Here is a 6,627-nt window from a genome sequence, read left to right as displayed (position 1 = left end):
ATCTGGCCAACAAGTATGCGAAAAATGCGAAAGTATGAGCCAGATGGTGGCAATTACCAGACCTAACCCTGACCTAACCGGTGTTATCCTCTAAAATATACATTGAACCCAGGTTTAACTCACAGTTTCAGTGCGCTACCACACTGCTCCGTGATCCAAACCAGAAAACGCCCAGGTTCTGGCCAACAAGTATGCGAAAAATGCGAAAGTATGAGCCAGATTGTGGCAATTACCAGACCTAACCCTGACTTAACCGGTGTTATCCTCTAAAATATAGATTGAATCCAGGTTTAACTCACAGTTTCAGTGCGCTACCACACTACTCCGTGATCCAAACCAGAAAACGCCCGGGATCTGGCAAACAAGTATGCGAAAAATGCGAAAGTATGAGCCAAATGATGGCAAATACCTGAGCTAACCCTGACCTAGCCGGTGTCATCCTCTAAAATATAATTGAAATCCAGGTTTAACCTACAGCTTCTGTGCGGTACCACACAACTCCGTGATCCTAACCAGAAAACGCCCAGGATCTGGCCAACAAGTATGCGAAAAATGCGAAAGTATGAGCCAGATGGTGGCAATTACCAGACCTAACCCTGACCTAACCGGTGTTATCCTCTAAAATATAGATTGAATCCAGGTTTAACTCAGTTTCAGTGCGGTACCACATTACCCCGCGATCCAAGCCAGAAAACGCCCAGGATCTGGCCAACAAGTATGCGAAAAATGCGAAAGTATGAGCCAGATGGTGGCAAATACCAGACCTAACCCTGACCTAACCGGTGTTATCCTCTAAAGTATAGATTGTATCCAGGTTTAACTTACTGTTGCAGTGTGGAACCACATTACTACGTGATCCAAACCAGAAAACGCCCAGCATCTGGCCAACAAGTATGCGAAAAATGCGAAAGTATGAGCCAGATGACGGTAAATACCAGACCTAACCCGGACCTAACCGGTGTTATCCTTTAAAACATAGATTGAATCCAGGTTTACCTTACTGTTGCAGTGCGGTACCACACTACTACCTGATCCAACCCAGAAAACGCTCAGGATCTGGCCAACAAGTATGCGAAAAACGCGAAAGTATGGGCACGATGATGGCAAATACCAGACCTAACACTGACCTAACCAGTGTTATCCTCTAAAATATAGATTGAATCCAGGTTTAACTCACTGTTGCAGTGTGGAACGACATTACTATGTGATCCAATCCAGAAAACGCCCAGGATCTGGCCAACATGTAGGTGAAAAATGCGAAAGTATGAGCCAGATGATTGCAAATACCAGACCTAACCCTGACCTAACCGGTGTTATCCTCTAAAATATAGATCGAATCCAGGATTAATTCACTGTTTCCGTGCGGTACCACATAACCACGTGATCCAGACCAGAAAACGCCCAGTATGTGTCCAACAAGTATGCGAAAAATGCGAAAGTATGAGCCAGATGATGGCAAATACCAGACCTAACCCAAACCTAACCGGTGTTACCCTCTAATATATAGATCGAATACAGGATTACTTCACTGTTTCAGTGCGGTACCACACAACTACCTGATCCAACCCAGAAAACGCCCAGGATCTCGCCAACAAGTATGCGAAAAATGCGAAAGTATGAGCCACATGATGGCAAATACCAGACCTAACCCTGACCTAACCGGTGTTATCCCCTAAAATATAGATTGAATCCGGCTTTAACTCATGTGGCTGTGTGGTACCACATTACTACGTGATCCAAAACTGAAAACGCCCCGTATCTGGCCAACAAGTATGCAAAAAAGCGAAAGTATGAGCCAGATGATGGCAAATGACAGACCTAACCCAAACGTAACCGGTGTTACCGTCTAATATATACAGGGTGTCCCGTAAATAGTGTAAGAGCCGGAAATGTGGGGTAGCTGAGACGATTCTGAACAACAATTTCCTTTGCAAAAATGTCGGATGGAGCTTCGTTTTTGAATTATTAACGAAAAACACTGACGAATCACGGCGCTTGCCTGCCGCGCGCTCAGGGCCGTCCGAACTAAGAGAGCCACCGTGTCGGGTAGGTAGCAAGATGTGCATCGGAGATACGTCGAGGAACGAATACAAATTATTAAAAATACTACCACCGCAACTGTTACCTCTGCGGATTGGATAAATCAGCCAGCTAAATCAAATTTATTAATTATTTGTATTCGCTGTTTCCAAGGAAGAAGGAATAAAATGTGGGAAGATGCTCTCGGAATTTTTAGGAAATTAATTCTTCGCACCTGAGTAACGCTTCTCGCCAGAGTGTGTTAAAATTAAAATAAGAATTATTTTCAGAAAATTAAAATAAATACGGTAAGAACCATTTGTAATCGTTTGTTACTAAAAACTGTACTGGAAAAGCAGACTGGATTTGTGCATACCGAAACATTCCTCGAATGCAAAGACTTTAATAGAGAAATAATTGAAATTCGACTTACCCATTTACTAGCAAGTTGCTCTGCTGCGCTGACAATAAGGCCCGGTTAGTGCACTCCTGTCGATCACGGAAAGGTCGAAGACCCCAATAAAAATCAGCTGATGGGACGGCCCGGTCATTGCACCCGCTTCTTACCCCGAAAATGTAAAAGTGAAAAGTGCTAGTGACCGTGCTGTGAAGTGTTTTCGGGGTAAGAAGCGAGTGCAGTGACCGGGCCGTCCCATCAGCTGATTTTTATTGGGGTCTTCGACCTTCCCATGATTGACAGGGGTGCACTAACCGGCCCTATTGCAACTTGCAAGTAAATGGGTAAGGCGAATTTCAATTAATTCTCTATTAACCCCTTGCATGCGAAGAATGTTTCGGTACGCACAAATCCAGCCTGCTTTTCCAGTACAGTTTTTAATAACAAACGATTACAAATGGTTCTTACCGTATTTATTTTAATTTTCTGAAAATAATTCTTATTTTAATTTTAACACACTCTGGCGAGAAGCGTTACTCAGGTGCGAAGAATTAATTTCCTAAAAATTCCGAGAGCATCTTCCCACATTTTATTCCTTCTTCCTTGGAGACAGCGAATACAAATAATTAATAAATTTGATTTAGATGGCTGATTTATCCAATCCGCAGAGGTAACAGTTGCGGTGGTAGTATTTTTAATTATTTGTATTCGTTCCTCGACGTATCTCCGATGCACATCTTGCTACCTACCCGACACGGTGGTTCGGACGGCCCTGAGCGCGCGGCAGGCAAGCGCCGTGATTCGTCAGTGTTTTTCGTTAATAATTCAAACACGAAGCTCCATCCGACATTTTTGCAAAGGAAATTGTTGTTCAGAATCGTCTCAGCTACCCCACATTTCCGGCTCTTACACTATTTACGGGACACCCTGTAGATCGAATCCAGGATTAGCTGACTGTTTCAGTGTGGTACCACATTACTACGTGATCCAAACCAGAAAACGCCCAGGATCTGGCCAACAAGTATGCGAAATATGCGAAACTATGAGCCAGATGATGGCAAATACCAGACCTAACCCGGACCTAACCGGTGTTATCCTCTAAAATATAGATTGTATCCAGGTTTGGCACACTGTTGCAGTGTGGCACCACATTACTACGTGATCCAAACCAGAAAACGCCCAGGATCTGGCCAACAAGTATGCGAAAAATGCGAAAGAATGAGCCGGATGATTGCAAATACCAGACCTAACCCTGACCTAACCGGTGTTATCCTCTAAAATATAGATTGTATCCAGGTTTGGCACACTGTTGCAGTGCGGCACCACATTACTACGTGATCCAAACCAGAAAACGCCCAGGATCTGGCCAACAAGTATGCAAAAAATGCGAAAGAATGAGCCAGATGATGGCAGATACCAGACCTAACCCTGATCTAACCGGTGTTATCCTCTAAAATATAGATTGAATGCAGGTTTAACTCATGTGGCTGTGTGGTACCACATTACTACGTGATCCAAAACTGAAAACGCCCAGGATCTGGCCAACAAGTATGCAAAAAATGCGAAAGAATGAGCCAGATGATGGCAGATACCAGACCTAACCCGGACCTAACCGGTGTTATCCTTTAAAACATAGATTGTATCCAGGTTTAACACACAGTTTCAGTGCGCTACCACACTACTCCGTGATCCAAACCAGAAAACGCCCAGGATCTGGCCAACAAGTATGCGAAAAATGCGAAAGTATGAGCCAGATGATGGCAAATACCAGACCTAAGCCTGACCTAACCGGTGTTATCCTCTCAAATATAGATTGAATCTAAGATAAACTCACTGTCTCAGTGTGGTACCACATTACTGCGTGATCCAAACCAGAAAACGCCCAGGTTCAGGCCAACAAGTATGCGAAAAATGCGAAAGCATGAGCCAGATGATGGCAAACACCAGACCTAACCCAAACCTAACCGGTGTTACCCCCGAATATATAGATCGAATCCAGGATTGCTTCACTGTTCCAGTGCGGTACCACACTACTACCTGATCCAACCCAGAAAACACCCAGGATCTAGCCAGCAAGTATGCGAAAAATGCGAAAGTATGAGCCAGATGATGGCAAATACCAGACCTAACCCTGACCTAACCTGTGTTACCCTCTAAAATATAGATTGTATCCAGGTTTAACTCACTGTTGCAGTGGGGAACCACATTTCTACGTGATCCAAACCAGAAAACGCCCAGGATCTGGCCAATAAGTATGCGAATAATGCGAAACTATGAGCCAGATGATGGCAAATACCAGACCTAACCCTGACCTAGCCGGTGTCATCCTCTAAAATATAGATTGAATCCAGGTTTAACTCACAGTTTCAGTGCGTTACCACGTTACTCCGCGATCCAAACCAGAAAACGCCCAGGATCTGGCCAACATGTATGCGAAAAATGCGAAAGTATGAGCCAGATGTTGGCAAATACCAGACCTAACCCAAACCTAACCGGTGTTACCCTCTAATATATAGATCGAATACAGGATTACTTCACTGTTTCAGTGCGATACCACACAACTACCTGATCCAACCCAGAAAACGCCCAGGATCTGGCCAACAAGTATGCGAAAAATGCGAAAGTATGAGCCAGATGGTGGCATTTACCAGACCTAACCCTGACCTAACCGGTGTTATCCTCTAAAATATAGATTGAATCCAGGTTTAACTCACTGTTGCAATGTGGAACCACATTACTCCGCGATCCAAACCAGAAAACGCCCAGGATGTGGCCAACAAGTATGCGAAAAATGCGAAAGTATCAGCCTGATGATGGTAAATACCAGAGCTAACCCTGACCTAACCCATGTTATCCTCTAAACTATAGATTGTATCCAGGTTTGGCACACTGTTGCAGCGTGGCACCACATTACTACGTGATCCAAACCAGAAAACGCCCAGGATCTGGCCAACAAGTATGCGAAAAATGCGAAAGTATGAGCCAGATGATGGCAAATACCAGACCTAACCCAAACCTAACCGGTGTTACCCTCTAATATATAGATCGAATACAGGATTACTTCACTGTTTCAGTGCGGTACCACACTACTACCTGATCCAACCCAGAAAACGCCCAGGATCTGGCCAACAAGTATGCGAAAAATGCGAAAGTATGAGCCAGATGATGGGAGATACCAGACCTTTTTTTTTTTTTTTTTTTTTTTTTTACGTGGGGAAATCCTCATGGACACCCCGAGGCCCTTAAGCAGGGGAGGGCCTCGGGGTAGTGCCGGACTCCTACCGGCTAAAACCCCACGGTGACCGTTCTCGGGCGCTGCGGCGGGGGACCGGGAACTCTAGTGAGACATCACGGAGTCCCCCGCCGCGCCTTGCCTGTCGAGGCTCATCCCGGGGGGAACGACAACGTGTCCCTCCCCCCATGATTTCTCCGCCGCAGACGCCAGGTCACCCGACGCCCGCGGCCCCGGGATTGCTTTCGGTGCTCGGGCCCCTAGCGCCCAGCACCTGCAGCCCCCACGGGCGGCCCGTCCGTCCCTCGGCCATCGACGTGGTGGCCGGAGGTGAAAGTTGACGGGCCGCCCACCTCTTGAGGAGCTATTGGAGGGGGCCAGGAGGAGAAGGTCGCCTTGCCCTTGCCCCTCTCCGAGCTCTTCCTCTCCGAGCGGGATGCGCGGCCCGCTCGCGCGCCCGCTCGGCGGCCTCCTTCTGTGACATGACTACCTCACAGAAGGAGGCCACCACTTGCCATGTCCTCTCGCTGGCCACCATCTTGCCAACTACTGTGGCCAGCGAGAGGTTCCTCCCTACTTCCTGTTGCAGGACACGGCGCTCATCTGCCCACGCTGGGCAGGCTGCCAGCGTGTGCTGCGCCGTGTCCTGAGTGTCCCCACAGTGGTGGCACACCGCCGTCGCCTCCTTCCCGATTCGACACAGGTACTCACCAAAGCAACCATGCCCGGTGAGCACCTGTGTCATCCTGTAGGACAGCCTACCCGGTTTGTCCTGCCACTCTTGCCAATGTGGCAGGACTGCACCAACGGACCGTTGTGTGGCCCCACCAGACTGAATGAGTTGGTGGAACCACATAAACAAAACGGTCCGTTGGGCATGGCGCCTCGTCGCTTCGACCGCTTGCCTCCTCTCCTCTGGCGGCCTCCCAGCCTCCTGAAGCTCCCTGGAATGCCGGAAAACCAATTGGTTCCTCCAGGC

This window comes from Colletes latitarsis, unplaced genomic scaffold, assembly GCF_051014445.1.
Source record: "Colletes latitarsis isolate SP2378_abdomen unplaced genomic scaffold, iyColLati1 scaffold0021, whole genome shotgun sequence".
Taxonomy (NCBI): domain Eukaryota; kingdom Metazoa; phylum Arthropoda; class Insecta; order Hymenoptera; family Colletidae; genus Colletes; species Colletes latitarsis.
Note: the sequence above shows the minus strand (reverse complement) of the source record.